Source organism: Procambarus clarkii, chromosome 13 (genome assembly GCF_040958095.1).
Source record: "Procambarus clarkii isolate CNS0578487 chromosome 13, FALCON_Pclarkii_2.0, whole genome shotgun sequence".
Taxonomy (NCBI): domain Eukaryota; kingdom Metazoa; phylum Arthropoda; class Malacostraca; order Decapoda; family Cambaridae; genus Procambarus; species Procambarus clarkii.
Genome location: NC_091162.1, coordinates 22,781,787 through 22,804,388, shown reverse-complemented (window position 1 = coordinate 22,804,388; position 22,602 = coordinate 22,781,787). Strand labels below are relative to the sequence as shown.

Genomic DNA, 22,602 nt, shown 5'->3' with positions numbered 1-22,602 from the left:
AGATTCTATTCTAGTTGACTATATAATCAATCTACTGTAGGAAATACAGAATTATATGAACATGTTTGCTGATGATTTTAACACTTGCCAAATGATATTCAATGTGAATAAATGCCATGTTATGGCATGTGGAAAAGGAGAACTCTTATAAATAAAGATAGATCTAAGAGTGGTTTCAGACAAAACTATCATCTGAGGATCACATGAAGGACACTGTGCAAGGAGCCTATGCTATGCTTTCTAACTTCAGAAACATTTTTGAATACACGGATGGTGAAATTTTAAAGATATTGTTCACAGCTTTAGTGAAACCAAAATTAGAACATGCAGTGTGATTGTATGGTACCCGTATCTCAAGGACATCAATAAAGTGAAAAAGTGCAGAGACATAATATGAATTGTGTCTAAAACCAAGAGCTACGATGAGAGAATAGTGTGAAATATGCCAAAAACAGGAGAAAAAGAGGCGATATGATCATTACGTACAAAATAGTAACAAGAATCAACAAAATTGACAAGAGGAATTATTGAAACCAGCAACTTCAAAAACAAGAGAGCACAAATTCAAGCTAAAGAACCAAAGGTACCAAAAAAATATTAGAAAGTTATATTTTGTAAACAGAGTGGTAGATAGTTGGATCAAGTTAGGCGAAAAGGCGGTGGAGGCCAAAACCGTTAGTAGTTTCAAAGCGTTATATTACACTGAGTACTCGGAAGATGGGACTTCACGAGCGTGGCTCTCATCCTCTAACTACACTTAGGCAACTACACACACACACACACACAAAACCAGGTTAAAATAAAGAAATGAAACACGACTGGATTAACAACATCCTTAATGTAATAAAGAAAAATAAACATTAAATAAATTAAGACTGTACTGAATATATGCTAATACCAGTACAGTCCTACCAGAGGTTTAAATACACCAGAAATATATACAAAAAGATTAACAAATAATGATTAAAAACCCAACATTGAATGAATAGTAATGAACTGCCTCTTTCTGGAGGAGTCCTGGTGGCTCCCTAAAGCCATCTTGCCAAAATTGCTACATACTAAACGGTCACATCAGCCATGGAAGTTCTGCTTGGTTTACCAAGGACTACCAGGGACTACCTGGCTGTCTTCATAAATTCAAATGCTAGAGTCTGGACACCAACGTGGGGCTAACGTCAAGAACCAGGTATCATATGTACATGCATTACAATATTCTAGGAGAATTGCCTATTATCATTGAAACAAAGGGAGGGATTAATAACGAACCTTACATTTAAGGTTATACAGGTAAAATTAATCTACATGTGTGGGGTAAGTCACATTACTGTACTTAGTGATAAGGTACCACTATAAATGGTAAGGTATGTACCACAATAAGTGGTAAGTGTGGTAACTCTGGCCACTAATATTTTGTTAAATATATTTGTGGCATCTATTTCAATGTTCTTTTACAGAACAGTATCTCATTCAATTCACAACATAATTTTACAATAAATCCTAAACTAACTCTAGTTTAGGATTTAGCTGCGGGCAGCCCTAGACTTGGGGATCCGGCGATAAATATTTAGGCATATATGTTGGATATACCCATGAGAGTTTGGAAACTGAGATGAATAGACTGTTGGGTCAATGTCGGAAGAGATTAAATGTTTAGATGTGGCTTAAACTAACTCTAGTTTAGGCCACATCAGTCCCTGCAGCCTGGTCAGAGACCTGTCATGGGGACCATGACCCCTGGAACAATGCAAGGTAGTCCACCGAGACTGTCAATATTGTAACTTAAGTGTCCCCTAAGATGACTGATTTCATTCTACCTAAGCAATCTCTGCAAGTTTGTAAATGAACTAATACAGTATGCATATTATTAGATACCACATACTACATTTCACCTTCCTTATCCTTCACCATCTACCTTACCCTTCATTACCTTTCCCTCTCCATCACCTTCCCAATTATTGTTCACCAACTTCCTTACCCTTCACCACCTTTTCTACTCACTGTTTATACTATTATAAATAAACTACATGATAGAAGCTAACATTTAAGCTCATTGAAAATAATTTGCTAGATGAATCTTGGTGAGAATGCTTGCTTGATACATGCTTGATGGGATTCTGGGAGTTTTTCTACTCCCCAAGCCCAACCCAACTGCAAGATTGTCTTGTGAGGAGTGTGGCATTTGCGAGATTGGAAATTAGCCCGATTTGACATTTCATGAAAAGGTGGGGAAATGGGGCTTTACCCCGACTCACCTATAACCATCCCCGGGCAAAGATTAGTCACCCCTTATTGGTTAAAATTTTAATCTGCCTTTGTAAAAGCACTTCAATGACATTCTGTGGTCAAGTACTGTACTTGATATCCCAATGTACTGTATGTGGAAGAACAGACCTTTCCAATCCTGGTCACGGAGGACAGAGGAAAATGTATTTGTAGATTACCTCTGAATAAATGAATGACCATGTCTGTTAGAAAATAAACTTTAAAATCAGTGCCATGGAGGAATGTGACTAGTGGTGCATCCCAGTGGTGTGTTTTGGGTGCCCCTGTTGTAAACAATGCAGGTCAATGACCTAAATGTTGGGGTAAGCCTTTCAATTTACAGACAGGGCAAATAACAAACTAAGTTACTGTAAAGACTTGCCAGATTTCCAAAAATGTTTCATCACATTGTGGAGCTGGGCAGCAATGTGGCAAAAGAAATTTCAATGTAGAAAATTGCAAATGGTAGTTATGAACTTGGGAAATGACAATAGCAATGTTTATTGGACGAACAATGAAAATTTATGCAAATCAAGATGCAAGACTTTTGGGGTCATGATTGGTAGAAACCTGAAACTTTTTTTTTTTTTTTTTTTTTTTTGAGATATATACAAGAGTTGTTACATTCTTGTACAGCCACTAGTACGCGTAGCGTTTCGGGCAAGTCCTTAATCCTATGGTCCCTGGAATACGATCCCCTGCCGCGAAGAATCGTTTTTTCATCCAAGTACACATTTTACTGTTGCGTTAAACAGAGGCTACAGTTAAGGAATTGCGCCCAGTAAGTCCTCCCCGGCCAGGATACGAACCCATGACATAGCGCTCGCGGAACGCCAGGCGAGTGTCTTACCACTACACCACGGAGACTGCCAACTTGGGTAAACTTGGGTAGCAATATTTCACAAGAGTAACTAAGAAAATAGAATGCTAGTGTTCATAATTAGAAAGATCAACAATAAATGCCATCTACTTTTGGTCACCATAATAAATATAAAGTGAATTCCCTCTAGAAAACCCAGGGCTGGTGTAAGGAGTACAGGGCTGGTGTAAGGAGCACAGGGCTGGTGTAAGGAGCACAGGGCTGGTGTAAGGAGCACAGGGCTGGTGTAAGGAGCACAGGGCTGGTGTAAGGAGCACAGGGCTGGTGTAAGGAGCACAGGGCTAGTGTAAGGAGCACAGGGCTGGTGTAAGGAGGACAGGGCTGGTGTAAGGAGCACAGGGCTGGTGTAAGGAGCACAGGGCTGGTGTAAGGAGCACAGGGCTGGTGTAAGGAGCACAGGGCTGGTGTAAGGAGCACAGGGCTGGTGTAAGGAGCACAGGGCTGGTGTAAGGAGCACAGGGCTGACGTAAGGAGCACAGGGCTGACGTAAGGAGCACAGGGCTGACGTAAGGAGCACAGGGCTGGTGTAAGGAGCACAGGGCTGGTGTAAGGAGCACAGGGCTGGTGTAAGGAGCACAGGGCTGGTGTAAGGAGCACAGGGCTGGTGTAAGGAGCACAGGGCTGGTGTAAGGAGCACAGGGCTGACGTAAGGAGCACAGGGCTGGTGTAAGGAGCACAGGGCTGGTGTAAGCACAGGGCTGGTGTAAGGAGCACAGGGCTGGTGTAAGGAGCACAGGGCTGGTGTAAGGAGCACAGGACTGGTGTAAGGAGCACAGGGCTGGTGTAAGGAGCACAGGGCTGGTGTAAGGAGCACAGGGCTGGTGTAAGGAGCACAGGACTGGTGTAAGGAGCACAGGGCTGGTGTAAGGAGCACAGGGCTGGTGTAAGGAGCACAGGGCTGGTGTAAGGAGCACAGGGCTGGTGTAAGGAGCACAGGGCTGGCTCCATGTACTGTATTAAAATATTAATATAAGGATTTGTTTTTAATTCAGTAAAATGTCATTCAACCTTACCAACAGTGTTATAAAATAATAGATTTATCTGTGGATGATGGTGGGAGTAGAACTTGGTAGAAGTAGTAGTAGAGTTCTTCTACTTGGGAGTAGAAGAAGTAGTAGAGTTCTTCTACTTGGGGAGTAGAAGTAGTAGAGTTCTTCTACTTGAGGAGGAGTAGTAGTAGAGTTCTACTTGAGGAGTAAAAGACTTAAATAGTATAGTGTCCGGGAGTGTGAGTAGTGTGACGTGTGAGCAATGTGAGCTGGTGCTCACTAACATTACCCACCTTCACACTACATGAGCACACACACACACTTGTCTCTCCCTCAACACGAGAGTAGTGGGAGTGAGGGCCCGAGGTGGGGGCCCGTGTGCTCCCACCAGCTCACCGGGGACCCCAGGGGCCACCTGGCCATACCTGGCCCCGAGTGTGTGAGTGTGCTGGCTTATGGGGGCGTCCGGCTGGTCCTTAGTGACCACTATGGTCGTCTTCACTGAGCGTCAGGCTGGTGCTCAGCAGACAGGGGCTGAGCAGGCTGGGGCAGCGTCAGCAGGCAGAGGAGCACCAGCACAGTGCACCTGCATCCATCACTCGCCCATCCGGCTGGTGAGTCAGTAATTACATAGGGTGTCCCGCCTCTCTCTCTCTCACCCTCTACACAACACACAGCACAAGGTGCAGGTCCTCAGGTGGTGGGAGTGTGTAGAGCCACAGGGGTACACCAGCACACAGCTCCACACCCTCACAGCACACCTCACAGCACACCTCACAGCCTCCTCACAGCGGCCTCTGCGCCACACTGGCCGCTCCTCCCCCCGCAGCCTGCACCTCTCCACACACCACTACCACAGCTCTCAACCTCTCACTAATTTAACAAACTTTCCATATTTAACTATCTTTAACTTGCCACCAACACCGGTATCCAGAGTGATACAATTCCTAACCGATCAGTATATATAATTATTGCTTGTTCAAGTAGAAGCTCTATATATATATCCATTATAAGAGCCCATTATATATATATGGCAAGGTTCGTATGACCTTCATAAAACGTTAATCTTAAGTGATGAGTATTATACCCGCCGCTTGGGGCGGGGCCACTGCTTCACCGCCCTTCTAACTTTATGACAAATTTCAGGCAAATATTAAATGCTTAAAATTGTAACCATAAGTCAGTTACTATAATAGCTTCATGTGGTGGCCCGCGGGCCGCATATGGAAGGGTGACAGGCCGCTGGTGGCCCGCGGGCCGTATATGGAAGGGTGACAGGCCACTGGTGGCCCGCGGGCCGTATATGGGAGGGTGACAGGCCACTGGTGGCCCGCGGGCCGTATATGGGAGGGTGACAGGCCACTGGTGGCCCGCGGGCCGTATATGGGAGGGTGACAGGCCACTGGTGGCCCGCGGGCCGTATATGGGAGGGTGACAGGCCGCTGGTGGCCCGCGGGCCGCATATGGAAGGGTGACAGGCCACTGGTGGCCCGCGGGCCGTATATGGGAAGGTGACAGGCCACTGGTGGCCCGCGGGCCGTTTATGGGAGGGTGACAAGCCACTGGTGGCCATCGGGCCGCATATGGGAGGGTGACAGGCCACTGGTGGCCCGCGGGCCGTATATGGGAGGGTGACAGGCCACTGGTGGCCCGCGGGCCGCATATGGGAGGGTGACAGGCCACTGGTGGCCCGCGGGCCGCATATGGGAGGGTGACAGGCCACTGGTGGCCCGCGGGCCGCATATGGGAGGGTGACAGGCCACTAGTGGCCGGGCCAGACACTTGGGGCTAGCCTCACCAAACTTTGCAGGGTGACTGTTCGGCGATGATCACTGGCGGGTCAGGACCGACTGAAGGGCGAGGTGATGCGGGGAGGTCGGCGGGGAAGAGGGAGATAAATAGGGGGGGGAGGTACACGAGCCCCGGGGAGTGTTGTGTCAACACTACTATAGGTACACGAGCCCCGGGGAGTGTTGTGTCAACACAACTGTAGGTACACGAGCCCCGGGGAGTGTTGTGTCAACACTACTATAGGTACACGAGCCACGGGGAGTGTTGTGTCAACACAACTGTAGGTACACGAGCCACGGGGAGTGTTGTGTCAACACAACTGTAGGTACACGAGCCCCGGGGAGTGTTGTGTCAACACAACTGTAGGTACACGAGCCACGGGGAGTGTTGTGTCAACACAACTGTAGGTACACGAGCCCCGGGGAGTGTTGTGTCAACACAACTGTAGGTACACGAGCCACGGGGAGTGTTGTGTCAACACAACTGTAGGTACACGAGCCCCGGGGAGTGTTGTGTCAACACAACTGTAGGTACACGAGCCCCGGGGAGTGTTGTGTCAACACTACTATAGGTACACGAGCCCCGGGGAGTGTTGTGTCAACACAACTGTAGGTACACGAGCCCCGGGGAGTGTTGTGTCAACACAACTGTAGGTACACGAGCCCCGGGGAGTGTTGTGTCAACACTACTATAGGTACACGAGCCACGGGAGTGTTGTGTCAACACAACTGTAGGTACACGAGCCACGGGGAGTGTTGTGTCAACACAACTGTAGGTACACGAGCCCCGGGGAGTGTTGTGTCAACACAACTGTAGGTACACGAGCCCCGGGGAGTGTTGTGTCAACACAACTGTAGGTACACGAGCCACGGGGAGTGTTGTGTCAACACAACTGTAGGTACACGAGCCCCGGGGAGTGTTGTGTCAACACTACTATAGGTACACGAGCCACGGGGAGTGTTGTGTCAACACAACTGTAGGTACACGAGCCACGGGGAGTGTTGTGTCAACACTACTGTAGGTACACGAGCCACGGGGAGTGTTGTGTCAACACTACTATAGGTACACGAGCCACGGGGAGTGTTGTGTCAACACAACTGTAGGTACACGAGCCCCGGGGAGTGTTGTGTCAACACTACTGTAGGTACACGGGCCACGGGGAGTGTTGTGTCAACACTACTATAGGTACACGAGCCCCGGGGAGTGTTGTGTCAACACTACTGTAGGTACACGGGCCACGGGGAGTGTTGTGTCAACACAACTGTAGGTACACGAGCCCCGGGGAGTGTTGTGTCAACACTACTGTAGGTACACGGGCCACGGGGAGTGTTGTGTCAACACTACTATAGGTACACGGGCCACGGGGAGTGTTGTGTCAACACTACTATAGGTACACGAGCCACGGGAGTGTTGTGTCAACACTACTATAGGTATACGATGGGGGTCTGGTAGCTGAGTAAACAGCGTGCGGGACTCGTAATCCTGTGGCCCGGGTTCGACTCCCGGCACCGGCAGAAACAAATGGGCAGAGTTTCTTTCACCCTGATGCTACTGTTACCTAGCAGTAAATAGGTACCTGGGAGTTAAACAGCTGTTACGGACTACTTCCTGGGTGTACTTACCTAGTTGTGCTTGCGGGGGTTGAGCTCTGGCTCTTTGGTTCCGCCTCTCAATCGTCAATCAACTTATGTTCAGATTCCTGACCCTACTGGGCTCTATCATATCTACATTTGAAACTGTGTATGGAGTTAGCCTCCACCACATCACTGCCTAATGCATTCCACCTGTTTACTACTCTGACACTGAAAAAGTTCTTTCTGACGTCTCTGTGGCTCATTTGGGTACTCAGTTTCCATCTGTGTCCCCTTGTTCGCGTACCACCAGTGTTAAACAATTTATTCTCATCAACCCTGTCAATTCCGCTGAGAATTTTGTTGGTAGTGATCATGTCTCCCCTTACTCTTCTGTCTTTCAGTGTCGTGAGGTGCATTTCACGCAGCCTTTCCTCATAACTCATGCCTCTTAGTTCTGGGACAAATGGCATACCTCTGAACTTTTTCCAGCTTCGTCTTGTGCTTGACAAGGTACGGGCTCCATGCTGGGGCTGCATACTCCCGGATTGGTCTTACATATGTGGTATACAAGGTTCTGAATGATTCCTTACACAGGTTCCTGAAGGCAGTTCTGATGTTAGCCAGCCTCGCATATGCCGCAGACGTTATTCTACTTTTATGTGGGCTTCAGGAGACAGGTTTGGTGTGATATCAACTCCTAGCTCTTTCTCTCTGTCTGTTTCATTAAGTACTTCATCTCCTATTCTGTATCCTGTGTCTGGCCTCCTGTTTCCACTGGTTGATACCTGGTTGATGGGGTTCTGGGAGTTCTTCTACTCCCCAAGCCCAGCCCGAGTCCAGGCTTGACTTGTGAGAGTTTGGTCCACTAGGCTGTTGCTTGGAGCGGCCCGCAGGCCCACATACCCACCACAGCCCGGTTGGTCCGGCACTCCTTGCAGGAATAAATCTAGTTTCATCTTGAAGATGTCCACGGTTGTTCCGGCAATATTTCTTATGCTTGCTGGGAGGACGTTGAACAACCGCGGACCTCTGATGTTTATACAGTGTTCTCTGATTGTGCCTATGGCACCTCTGCTCTTCACTGGTTCTATTCTACATTTTCTTCCATATCGTTCACTCCAGTACGTTGTTATTTTACTGTGTAGATTTGGTACTTGGCCCTCCAGTATCTTCCAGGTGTATATTATTTGATATCTCTCTCGTCTTCTTTCTAGTGAGTACATTTGGAGGGCTTTGAGACGATCCCAATAATTTAGGTGCTTTATTGCGTCTATGCGTGCCGTATATGTTCTCTGTATTCCCTCTATTTCAGCAATCTCTCCTGCTCTGAAGTGGGAAGTGAGTACTGAGCAGTACTCAAGACGGGACAACACAAGTGCCTTGAAGAGTACAACCATTGTGATGGGATCCCTGGATTTGAAAGTTCTCGTAATCCATCCTATCATTTTTCTGGCTGTCGCAATATTTGCTTGGTTATGCTCCTTAAACGTTAGGTCGTCAGACATTATTATTCCCAAATCCTTTACATGCTGTTTTCCTACTATGGGTACATTTGATTGTGTTTTGTGCTCTGTATTATGTTTAAGGTCCTCATTTTTACCGTACCTGAGTACCTGGAATTTATCACTGTTAAACATCATGTTATTTTCTGATGCCCAGTCGAAAAACTTTATTAATATCAGCTTGAAGTTTTTCAATGTCTTCAGCCGAGGTAATTTTCATACTGATTTTTGTGTCATCTGCAAAGGATGATACGAAGCTGTGACTTGTATTTTTGTCTACATCTGATATGAGAATAAGGAAAAGCAGCGGTGCAAGGACTGTACCCTGAGGTACAGAGCTTTTAACTGCACTTGGACTAGATTTTATATGGTTGACCGTTACTCGCTGAGTCCTGTTTGACAGAAAACTGAGTATCCAGCGTCCTACTTTACCGGTTATTCCCATTGACTTCATTTTGTGTGCTATCACGCCATGGTCACATATATCGAAAGCCTTTGCGAAGTCCGTGTATATCACATCAGCATTCTGTTTTTCTTCTAATGCCTCAGTGACTTTGTCGTAGTGTTCAAGTAGCTGGGAGAGGCACGATCTTCCCGCTCGAAATCCATGTTGGCCTGGGTTGTGAAGGTCATTAGTCTCCATGAAATTGGTGACCTGACTCCTAATCACTCTCTCAAATACTTTTATGATGTGCGATGTTAGTGCAACTGGTCAATAATTCTTTGCCAATGCTTTGCTCCCTCCCTTGTGTAGAGGGGCAATGTCTGCTACTTTAAGTGCATCTGGTATCTCCCCCGTGTCCAAGCTCTTCCTACACACTATACTGAGTGCCTGTCCACACTATACTGAGTGCCTATGCCACTGCCTAGTTTCATTACCTTGCATTTACTCGGGTTGAACTTTAGTAGCCGTTTGTTGGACCATTTATTCAGTCTGTCTAGGTCATCTTGTAGCCTCCTACTATCATCCTGTTTCAATCCTCCTCACAATTTTTGCATCATCAGCAAACAATGAGAGAAACGAGTCTATACCCTCTGGGAGATCATTTACATATATCAGAAACAGTATAGGTCCAAGGACTGACCCCTGCGGGACTCCACTCGTAACGTTTCGCCAATCTGAGACCTCACCCCTCACACTGACTCGTGTGTGTGTGTGTGTGTGTGTGTGTGTGTGTGTGTGTGTGTGTGTGTGTGTGTGTGTGTGTGTGTGTGTGTGTGTAATTACCTAAGTGTAATTACCTAAGTGTAGTTACAGGATGAGAGCTACGCTCGTGGTGTCCCGTCTTCCCAGCACTCTTTGTCATATAACGCTTTGAAACTACTGACGGTCTTGGCCTCCACCACCTTCTCACTTAACTTGTTCCAACCGTCTACCACTCTATTTAAGAACAGTGATCGAGAAGAATCGAGAACAAGGTGGAAGTAATAACACTTCATTCAGTTGAACCATCGGAGATTCGAACTCGCTCCAGTTCGGACCGTGTCGTTCTGGTAGCCAGGCAGGCCATGGGTACTCACCCATGGTGTGTGTTTGTGTGTGTGTGTGAACAAAAAAATTAGTAGTTAGAAACAGTTGATTGATTGACAGTTAAGAGGCGGGCCGAAAGAGGAGCACAACTAGATGAATACCAGCCGCGGTGTGTTGCATCACCCTCACCGTGTGGTCTTAACTACCACCCAGTACCAGCCACGGTGTGTTGCATCACCCTCACCGTGTGGTCTTAACTACCGCCCAGTACCAGCCGCGGTGTGTTGTATCACCCTCACCGTGTGGTCTTAACTACCACCCAGTACCAGCCACGGTGTGTTGTATCACCCTCACCGTGTGGTCTTAACTACCACCCAGTACCAGCCACGGTGTGTTGTATCACCCTCACCGTGTGGTCTTAACTACCACCCAGTACCAGCCACGGTGTGTTGTATCACCCTCACCGTGTGGTCTTAACTACCACCCAGTACCAGCCACGGGGTGTTGTATCACCCTCACCGTGTGGTCTTAACTACCACCCAGTACCAGCCACGGTGTGTTGTATCACCCTCACCGTGTGGTCTTAACTACCACCCAGTACCAGCCGCGGTGTGTTGTATCACCCTCACCGTGTGGTCTTAACTACCACCCAGTACCAGCCACGGTGTGTTGCATCACCCCTCACCGTGTGGTCTTAACTACCACCCAGATCTGTTTTGGGATAATACCAGTCATGGTAAGTGTGAGAGTGTCGACACTCCCAGCACCCAGAGTGAACCCTTCACGGAGCTATGATTACCAACCAAATAATAAAGGTATGGAACTCTCATTATTACATTGTGATGTAATTACATTATTGTAATGAATGTAATGTAATTACATTATTGTAATGAATGTAATGTAATTACATTATTGTAATGAATGTAATGTAATTACATTATTGTAATGAATGTAATGTAATTACATTATTGTAATGAATGTAATGTAATTACATTATTGTAATGAATGTAATGTAATTACATTATTGTAATGAATGTAATGTAATTACATTATTACGCCACTATTCCTGGTGCCCAATAACTCTTCAAAAAGTTATTGTTAAGTTAGATGATCACTAACAGTGTCTTCAAGTCCATGTTTTGAATGGAGAAAAAAACAGCAAAAATCTCTTAATAATAATAATAATAATAATAATAATAATAATAATAATAATAATAATAATAATAATAATAATAATAATTAATTTGGTCGGGGGACAGGAAGCCAGAGGGTATTCCCGCACGTTAGGCTTATATCGAGGCCCCTCCCCCCACCAAGGTGGAATTACTGACCCCGTCCAGGAAACATCGTAACAACATGCTGACTAACTCCCCAGTACCTTCTTACTGTTACGTGAAGGAAATGTGCCCAACCGTTTCTCTCCCGCTCGGGATTCGAACCCGGAATTCTCGAGTATGCGTAGAGACCGAAGGGGAGGGAACTATCAGGAGAAAGCGCCATACTTAATATAAAGATATAAGATTGTGAAGTTATCCTGGTGCCTAATAGGGTTGATGGCGACGTATTGGTTAATAGATTAAGAACGTCTAGCCTAGCCAAGCTTAGTATAACCAAGCCTAGCCTAGTATAACCAAGCCTAGCCAAGCCTAGCCTAGTATAACCAAGCCTAGCCAAGCCTAGCCTAGTATAACCAAGCCTAGCCAAGCCTTGCCTAGTATAACCAAGCCTAGCCTAGTATAACCAAGCCTTGCCTAGTATAACCAAGCCTAGCCTAGTATAACCAAGCCTAGCCAAGCCTAGCCTAGTATAACCAAGCCTAGCCAAGCCTAGCCTAGTATAACCAAGCCTAGCCAAGCCTTGCCTAGTATAACCAAGCCTAGCCTAGTATAACCAAGCCTAGCCAAGCCTAGCCTAGTATAACCAAGCCTAGCCAAGCCTAGCCTAGTATAACCAAGCCTAGCCAAGCCTTGCCTAGTATAACCAAGCCTAGCCAAGCCTAGCCTAGTATAACCTAGCCCTTTAACGTTGTATGCTTTTCCGTTTTAAGCTTTCTTTAATTTAGTACAAAATAATAAAGTCAACCTTGTGTGTGTATATGTTGTGAGAACTACACTGTTGTGTACTGTGTCGTCAGGAATGATGTAGTTCTTGGGATGACGATGGATGGAATGATGTAGTTCATGGGATGACGATGGATGGAATGATGTAGTTCTTGGGATGACGATGGATGGAATGATGTAGTTCTTGGGATGACGATGGATGGAATGATGTAGTTCTTGGGATGACGATGGATGGAATGACGTAGTTCTTGGGATGACGATGGATGGAATGGTGTAGTTCTTGGGATGACGACGGATGGAATGACGTAGTTCTTGGGATGACGATGGATGGAATGATGTAGTTCTTGGGATGACGATGGATGGAATGATGTAGTTCTTGGGATGACGATGGATGGAATGACGTAGTTCATGGGATGACGATGGATGGAATGACGTAGTTCATGGGATGACGATGGATGGAATGACGTAGTTCATGGGATGACGATGGATGGAATGACGTAGTTCATGGGATGACGATGGATGGAATGATGTAGTTCATGGGATGACGATGGATGGAATGATGTAGTTCTTGGGATGACGATGGATGGAATGACGTAGTTCTTGGGATGACGATGGATGGAATGACGTGGTCGTTGGCTTGGAACCAGTCGACGCGGATCATCAAGACAGCATACAGTATAAGTTCCACAGTGGTTCAGTTAACTTCAGACACTCAGTTTCAGTGAAATTTCAAGCGTGGTTGAGTGCAGACGCAGTGATCACGTCACCTTCACACGACAGACACATCACCCCACAGTCAGCATCCGGACGATAGACTGAACCACCAGACCAATTGTGTGCGAAAGAACGTTCTTGCTCCCAGTTACAAAAGGAAGAATCTCTCCAGTTCCAGTTGTGACAGTGAGGGCGTCTACCATCCTGTGACCAAAGCCAACAGGAAGTCCCACTCCAGTAAGACCTATCAAGAAAAGATGCCTCTACCGATAAACACTCCAACTACCCAGACAAAATCCCCACTGCCAGTCTCCCAGGTGCAGCAAGCTGAGGGCAAGTCCTCGTAGGTCACTGTAGCAAACCTTGAGAAAGAGAAACCCCAGCTTAAGATCAGAACAAAGCCGAACCTCAGAGGCGAATATATTTTGAGGGTAAAAGACGAGACAACTGTAACGATACTTAAAAATTACAGGAAATGCGACGAACTCAAGCCAGAGGACAAAATAAGGAAAACCACTGTCCTCCACTATCCCTTGCACACGGCCCTAACTCATTTCCAAAAGGTGAATTATGTGGTGTCAGCAGAAAGATGCCAGGTAAAATCCTCGAAGCAGGAAACCCGACAAGTCCTTCTCGCAGTAAAGGGAGGGATTCCAGAGAAGCTTGATCTTGGCATTTGGGACGTGTTCCAACACAGGCCTTATACCCCAGAGCCCCTCACATGCTTCAGATGTCAGAGATTTGGACATCACAAGGACGGCTGCCAACTCCCAGTGAGGTGTGGAGTCTACAACCAGCCTCACAACACTAAAATATGACTTGATAAACACAAACTTAACCAGCCCGTTCAAGCTAAGTGCCCAAATTGCTCCAAGGCACATCACGCCTGGAACTTAAGATAACAGGCAACACAAACACCTATACTTATAAAGATACACCTATATTAAGAAAGGCTTAACAGGCAAACGAACCCCCCTACGCCTATAGCAGAGCAGAAGCCCCAACCAAAACATATACCAGCTCCCCTGCCCCAAAACACCGCGTGGAGCGTACCAAGACTAAACCAGGTGGAGGGGGCACATGGCCCTCCACCATCGGTCATGGTGGAGGGTGTGAAGGCCTCCGTCCTGGACGGAGGGATGGCTGAGGGCCACAAGAAAATAGTTCAACGTAATCGCCCGTCCATTGCATCCAGTAAGCACACTCGGGGCAACGAAGGCAAGAGTGTCCGAGTTCCCACTGATAAGGGCCAAAGGGGTAAACAGGCCCCAAACCAGCACAGCAGTAAGTAGTGCTCCCGCACAACAGGACACTCTCTGGCCAATGCTTTAGGCCTTGATCGTGGAACTGGTCGAAAGTTTGCTGTCAAAACACGATATGAAGCAAACCACAGACACTCGAAAGACAATTAAGCACAAGTTCAAGAAATTCGAAAAAATAATAATATCAAAATCAAATCAAATTAAAATCAAAATGTTTATTCAGGTAAAAGTACATACATAGAAGATGAGTTACAAACATAATGTTGGATTTATAGATACAGTAGAGCTAATACATACAATACCTGAAGCCACTAATACACACAGCGTTTCGGGCAAGGAATATCGGGCATATCCTCGCCTTCAAGCACGCAGGGCAGGAAACACTCTCCTAAAAAACAGGTAGAGTTCAATACTTCTGAAAGCGACCTTGATGAGTCAGTTCCAAGTACACCAAGATCCTCAACTCAAATTTCAACTTCCATGGCGAGTTCATCTGACTCCATAGATACCATGGTAATATCAGCACCATGGCGATTTCATCTGACTCCATAGATACCATGGTAATATCAGCACCATGGCGAGTTCATCTGACTCCATAGATACCATGGTAATATCAGCACCATGGCGAGTTCATCTGACTCCATAGATACCATGGTAATATCAGCACCATGGCGAGTTCATCTGACTCCATAGATACCATGGTAATATCAGCACCATGGCGAGTTCATCTGACTCCATAGATACCATGGTAATATCAGCAAGTACCAACGACCTAGAACACTAAAGATCCTGCAGTGGAATGAGCAAGGGCTGCGCACAAAATTGCAAACACTTGCAATGCATAGCAGCAACCAAAGGCATAGACATGCCTTTGGTCCGGGGCCTGGTAGCCTGGTGGATACCGCGCAGGACTCGTAATTCTGTGGCGCCGGCTCGATTCCCGCACCAGGCAGAAACAAATGGGCAAAGTTTCTTTCACCCTGAATGCCCCTGTTACCTAGCAGTAAATAGGTACCTGGGAGTACCAGGTACCTATTTACTGCTCAGCACACTGTATACATTTACTGAACAAAAATTTTACCAATAGCGGGTTATTCATGCCCGTGCCACCTCTTGGGTGGCTTAATCTTCATCAATCAAGACAGCACTCTACGCTACAATTAATTATTCTTGCTCAAGTCCCTAACTTGGTTCAGGATTAAAATATATTTGGAGTGTGAAAACAAGAGGTGTGGACGTCATAGGACCAGCTGAGGCTCATGTGGTGCTACTGATCACTGTAAGTGTTAAACTAATGGAGTGCCAGGAGCATTACGGATGTTATCTATATTATTTATAGTCTTCAAGTATACCGTTGGATCATCATTAACGCCTACGGCTGCTAACATCAATAATGCGTACTAGAGCTCAGAAATAAAATGTCACTGCGCATATACACTGGGCTCTAGTCTACACCTGCTGTATATACCTGGCACAATATATTAGATGTACGCACCGCTCCTGTGCCAGGTAAGTTACGGGCTCACCATAGCCCGTGCTACTTGCCCCGCTCCTGTGCCAGGTAAGTTACGGGCTCACCATAACCCGTGCTACTTGCCCCGCTCCTATGCCAGGTAAGTTACGGGCTCACCATAACCCGTGCTACTTGCCCCGCTCCTGTGCCAGGTAAGTTACGGGCTCACCATAGCCCGTGCTACTTGGAACTTGTTCCGAGTAGCTAAATCTATAACAACAACAACAACATTAGATATAGACACTCACCTGTGGACTCTGTATGTTAAGGTTGGTCTGGAGGTTGGCGATGGGCGACAACTTGAGTCTACAGGGGAGCGGGAGGTCGAACACCCCATAGTGGAACACCTGCAAGAGACGGAGGGGCGAGGCTCAGAACTGGTAGTGTCAACCCCTTATACCTTAACATACATCACTCTTACAAGCATAATAAACAAATAAAACATATACAAAATTAGTTAGTACTTAGCAACACACACACACACACACACACACACAAAATGGGCAGAGTTTCTTTCACCTGGTGCCTCTTTTCACCTAGCAGTAAATAGGTACTTGGGAGTTAAGAGAGCTGCTACGGGCTGCATCGTGTGTGTATGTATATATGTGTGTATATATGTGTGTATATGTGTATGTGTGTGTGTATTTACCTAGTTGTGTTTGCGGGGGTTGAGCTCTGCTCTTTCGGCCCGCCTCTCAACTGTCAATCAACTGTAACTACTAACTAATGTTTTTTTCCACACACACAGTAACACTCTGTAACAGCTGTTTAACTCCCAGGTACCTATTTACTGCTCGGTAACAGGGGCATCAGGGTGAAATAAACTTTGCCCATTTGTTTCTGTCTGGTCCGGGAATCGAACCCGGGATACAAAATTACGAGTCCGGCGCGCTGTCCGCTCAGCTACCAGATCCCCTGGTATTGTGTGTACTCACCTAGTTGTACTTACCTAGTTGTGCTTGAGGGGGTTGAGCTCTGGCTCTTTGGTCCCGCCTCTCAACCATCAATCAACTGATGTACAGATTCCTGAGCCTATTGGGCTCTATCATATCTACATTTGAAACTGTGTATGGAGTCAGTCTCCACCACATCACTGCCTAATGCACTCCAGTTGTTAACTACTCTGACACTGAAAAAGTTCTTTCTAACGTCCCTGTGGCTCATTTGGGTACTCAGTCTCCACCTGTCGGGAGCCGGTCGGCCGAGCGGACAGCACGCTGGACTTGTGATCCTGTGGTCTTGGGTTCGATCTCAGGCGCCGGCGAGAAACATTGGGCAGAGTTTCTTTCACCCTATGCCCCTGTTACCTAGCAGTAAAATAGGTACCTGGGTGTTAGTCAGCTGTCACAGGCTGCTTCCTGGGGGTGGAGGCCTGGTCGAGGACCGGGCCGCGGGGACACTAAAAAAAGCCCCGAAATCATCTCAAGATAACCTCAAGAAGATAACCTGTGTCCCCTTGTTCGCGTACCACCCGTGTTAAAAAGTTTGTCCTTATCTACCCTGTCAATTCCTCTGAGAATTGCAATCGTCGATTAATTCTAGAAAATCTTCTGCTTCATTATTCCCTGTTCTGTTAGACAAATTTATTCCACTGAAATTAAAGTCACCCATGACACAAATACTGCTAGACCTAGATGCTCTAGACATATCATCCCATAGATGCTTTGCTTCCATCCTGTTTAAGTTTGGAGTATATAACTCCTATTATAAGATTATTTGCTCTTTCGTTTAATTCTATCCAAATAGTTTCTGTATGTGGCTCAGTTTTGATTCCTTCTTTGAGACTACATTTCAAATTGCCTGTAGCGAGTAAACCTATACTCGCTCCATTATCTCATCATCTTAATGGCATAACTAATTACACAAGCTATAATCCTATCCCTATTTACAGGTAACGGTTTTTCCACCCTCCTATCTCACTGTGAGGTGTAGTCACCCTATATAAGCCAGCGATTTGAGAATAGCAAACCAGTACAATGTCCAGTCAAGAATGTAGTACTCGGTGTAGGTAGTTCTAATCGACCCAAGACTCTACAGCTTCGACACAGAGCAGGCAGCAGACTACGACCTCGTCCAGCTACAACGCTCTCCCACATAGAGCTCCACGACTCCGGCCTCACTCAGCTCTCTGCTCTGCTCTAGGCTTCGTCTCAACGTCTACGACACTGCTGTATCCAGGACCTACTAAATAAATATGAAAGTCACTAAACACTGTGCATCTAATCAACTCAACAACGTAACATAATCGTACGTTTCATGTCCTTAACATATATGGCTACTCCCCCTCCTCGTCTAATATATCTATCTGTGTGAAATAGTTTAAATCTATTTATTTGATATTCAGCTAATAGTTCTCTATTTTCTACATTCATCCACGTTTCGGTAAATGCAATAATATCTATTTTTTGTGTACAGACAAGAGCATTTAACTCGTTTATTTTGTTTCTTAGACTTCTACTGTTAGTGTAATATACCCTAAGTGAATTGTTATTTTGAGGCCCTTCTCTTTCCCTGATCATTTTGCCAATTTGTTTCTCCAACAAACACATACTTTTATTACCTCCTTCCTCCCTATCAATTCCCATACCTCTATCTACTAACAGTTTAAACCCAAACAAACACCTCTAACCACTGGTTCCAACGAGTTCGCAACAGCAACAACCCCAGCCCTCGATAGATGCACCCCATCACGAGCATACTTTTTATTTCTTCCATAGAAGTGTTCCCAGTTGTCTATGAAAGATATTGCATATGATTTGCAATATTACCGGCTGAAAAGCCGGCAATTGACACCAAGTGCCCTCGACAACCATTCATTCCCAACGCTCTTTCTTGGAAGAATGCCACATATGATCGGGATTCCTCCCTTGCTCCTAACTAATTCTATGGCTTTGTTAAATTTCTGTAAGCAATGTGGATCTGAGGCGATGTGAAATCTACACCAGTAATTCCATCTATCATCATACTATCATACAAGAAGAGCCACACTTTTTTTTGAGATATATACAAGAGTTGTTACATTCTTGAACAGCCACTAGTACGCGTAGCGTTTCGGGCAGGTCTCTGGAATACGATCCCCGCCGCGAAGAATCGTTGTTACAACCAAGTACACATTTTACTGTTGAGTTGAACAGAGGCTACAGTTAAGGATTTGCGCCCAGTAAATCCTCCCCAGCCAGGATACGAACCCATGACAAAGGGCTCGCGGAACGCCAGGCGAGTGTCTTACCACTGCACCACGGACTTCTATGGATCATCAAATAAAATCAGCAGACTCCTTCATGTTACTACTGCTCGGCTTAGACTCGGTTACAAGTATCTCTGGGAATTTTCATTACCTGCTGATGTAGACCTGACCAAATGTAAACTGTGTCAACAAAATTATTCATACACCCTCCGTCACTATGTGATGGAATGCGAAAAGATACGTGAATTCAGAGGCAATTCTATAACACCTGTTCATATAACACATCCGGGTGGTAGGTGGTTTGGCAACCGGGAGTTCTACTGACCTCACACGGACCCTGCAGTCTCTCCGAGATACAAACCAATTCGGCACAGTCGATTAAGGCGCGTCTAGGATCCCTTCAAACGTAGGTTCGAACCCTCATCTCAGCCCTTTTGGATTTGTTCACTAGGCTAGGCTAGTCCCAGAACTAAGAGGCACGAGTTACGAGCAAAGGCTGCGTGAACTGCACCTCACGTCGCAGGAAGACAGAAAAGTTCGGGAAGACATGATCACCACATACAAAATTCTTAAGAGAATTAAGAGGGTAGATAAGAATATATTATTTACCATGGGTGGTACTTGCACAAGGGGACACAGGTGGAAACTGAGTACTCAAATAAGCCAGTGACATTATAACTTTTTCATTGTCTGGGTAGTTAATAAATGGAATACATTAGGAAGAGATGTGGTGGTGGCAAACTCCATGCACAGTTTCAAATGTAGATATGATGGAGCCCAATAGGCTAAGGAATCTGTACACCAGTTGAGAGCCGAAGCTCAACCAGAGCAAGCAAAACTCAGCCCGTCCTCCAAACAAAGACCCAAAAGTGATTCCATGCACCCGCCAAACCCCCTGTTTATGAATAAAAATCGGTTTACACACGACTCACAACTGATTTCGTTCGAACACTTCCGGAACAAGTGCTTCACTGACGAATTGTGTTAGAACTACAACGCTATAAATACTTCACCCACGTACTATAAATACAAATAATCGCCAACAGAACCTAAATACCTAACCTAGCCTAATCTATGTCTATATATGCACAATATGCTAATATATTATAATATTAATTTATATTTGAGAAAATTCCAGTTTTGAATGAATAGCATGTAAAAAATTATGAATGCGTTTGTGGGGTCGACCGCTGAATATAATGGCCTTGAGTCGAGGACGAGTTGCACCTGCCAGGTATGAAGGTCTGCGAGTGCAGTTGGAGAGACTGCACTCAGAATCTGGAGTGGTAGCAGTGGCATATGCTGAAGTCGTGAGGAGTTCCTCGGGAACAGTACATGTTGGGAGGCCATTTGCAGCGTAGAGTATATTCAGAATTCGTATGAATTCCTTGTAGTTTGAGCCTGCTATCTTGTCAGCCAGGTGCGTGAGTGCACCTCACGCATCTGGCACATGATACCCATTGGGTGAGCTTTGAAGAGGGTACAGCTGAAGAGAAGTCGGTGAGAGGAAGCGCTGAAGTTGTACAAAAAGAGCCAGGGCTAATCCCAGCTGCATTCCCGGAATCAATGCTGTAACAACCCCACAACTGGCTAGGCTTTCAGTCTGGTCAGGAAAGGACGGCTGTGGCAGTGCTTCTTTATTCAAGTTGGTGACAATCAGGCTGCTGTTGGTGTATTCTTTCTTCTTCTTCTTCAGTTTACTTCTTTCTTCTTAGTTTGGCTTCTCGTCATCATTTGTTGTTCACATTCCTCGTACTCGTCTGGTATAAGGTTTGGTAAGAGAAGTAGCTTCATCACAAAGGTTGTAAATTAAGTTATGATCAACTTAGAAGCAAGCCGGGTCCACATCACTAGCAATCATCAGCTGTTTTTTGTATTCAAGGTTGTAGCCAATGCTTCGAAGCTGTCATGCTTCAGGGGAGCCAGGAGATATCTGGCTTAGAATAGCGTCGAGTGCTATGACGAGTGCATGCGTTTCTTCAAGAAAGCTAGTCATGTGTTGAACTTCAGTAACTGGCGTGGATGGCTTGGTGGAGGCAGGAGTTAACGGGGCCTCAGAATCAGGAGACAGGTGGAGGTCTGCAGAAACATCTGGTGTCGGTGCCGTTGAAGCTGGTGTAGTCACAGGTACAACTGGAGTAGTAGGTGGTTGGTTACGAGTCTGGTCCGATGAAGCTGATGTAGTTTCAGGGACGCTGAAGTGGCAGTAGAGCCTGATGCTGAAGTCGTGAGGAGTTCTTCAGGAACAGTAAACGTTGGTAATCCATTAGCGATGTAGAGTGTGTTGAGAATTCGGACGAATTCCTTGTAGTTCGTGCCAGCCATCATTTCGGTCAGGCGTGTAAGTTGAAGACGGTACTATTAACGATGTTGGGAACCGGCAACTGGCGTGGTGAAAGCTAACGTGATTGGCTTAAAGGTGGCGGCTGAGTCGATGAATGGTTGGGGGACTGGGAGCTAGGCCCCTGGCTAGCAGGGTGTGCGGTAGCTCCAACTCCACTCAGAAGCTCTGGGAACATGGCGGCTTGAACGTTGAAAGTCTTTGGTGCATGGCGAGTGGTAGAGGCCTGTCTGACGTCGGACATCATCTTGATTTCTCTGATTCGTGCAGGGCATTCAGCAGAGATAGCGGTATGTTTTTCTGAGCAGTGGAGGTAGTCGACATTACAGTCCTTGAAGTTTTTTTTTTTATTTTTTTATTTTTACATGCAAAGCATGCAACTTAAATACAATAAAAACAACACAGAATACAGAACAGAACAAAAGAAAATAGACCACCGGCCAGAAGGGCCGACAGCATTTCACAATAAACCACAAACACGATAAAGGCATAGAAAAATACAGCATACATTCAAGGCACAAAGTATAATACAATGGCAAACTAGCAAGCACAGGAACATCACAAAACAAAACCGTCATAAAACAAAACATACATCAAAGGCACAACAGGGAACATAACAGTACAATCACAATGCATTCCAAACAAAACATAAAGAACAAACACGTATAACAGGTAAAGCACGCCATAACAAACAGAAGGCAAAACAAAATGGCACAACCGAACAAAGAGCACTCGCCAACAGCCTGAAGGGCACACAATATGACATACACAAGCGCATACGACATCCACAACCGAACACACAAATACACAGGAACCGCACACCCACCCACCAGCCATACAAAGAAAACCTACGACATACACCGGATCACGCAGGAACCGGGAAACAAAACCCACCCCACCCACTCACACACACACACCCCATCCGCACCGCACACAACAGGAAACACAGAATACACAGAAATCATTTGCGAGGAACAACGTGAGAAATGTACTTCTCCGGGAAAACAGCGGAAGGATACTTCTTCTTGTAAGCTTCCCAGACCAAATCTTCAAGGT

General features: G+C 45.9%; 1 protein-coding gene across 3 annotated transcripts in view; it reads right to left on the bottom strand.

Moving 5' to 3' along the window:
• The window catches only part of anchor (integral membrane protein GPR155 homolog anchor), a 152,115-nt gene that overhangs the window by 75,064 nt on the left and 54,449 nt on the right, over window positions 1-22,602 (bottom strand). Inside the window, exon 2 of one of the 3 annotated variants that reach the window (XM_045740773.2) lies at window positions 16,267-16,365. The gene's annotated coding sequence lies outside the window, so the exon portion shown is untranslated. Of the gene's footprint in view, window positions 1-4,155; window positions 4,961-16,266; window positions 16,366-22,602 lie in introns of those variants that run through there. The other 2 variants (XM_045740776.2, XM_045740775.2) reach the window with 2 other exon arrangements.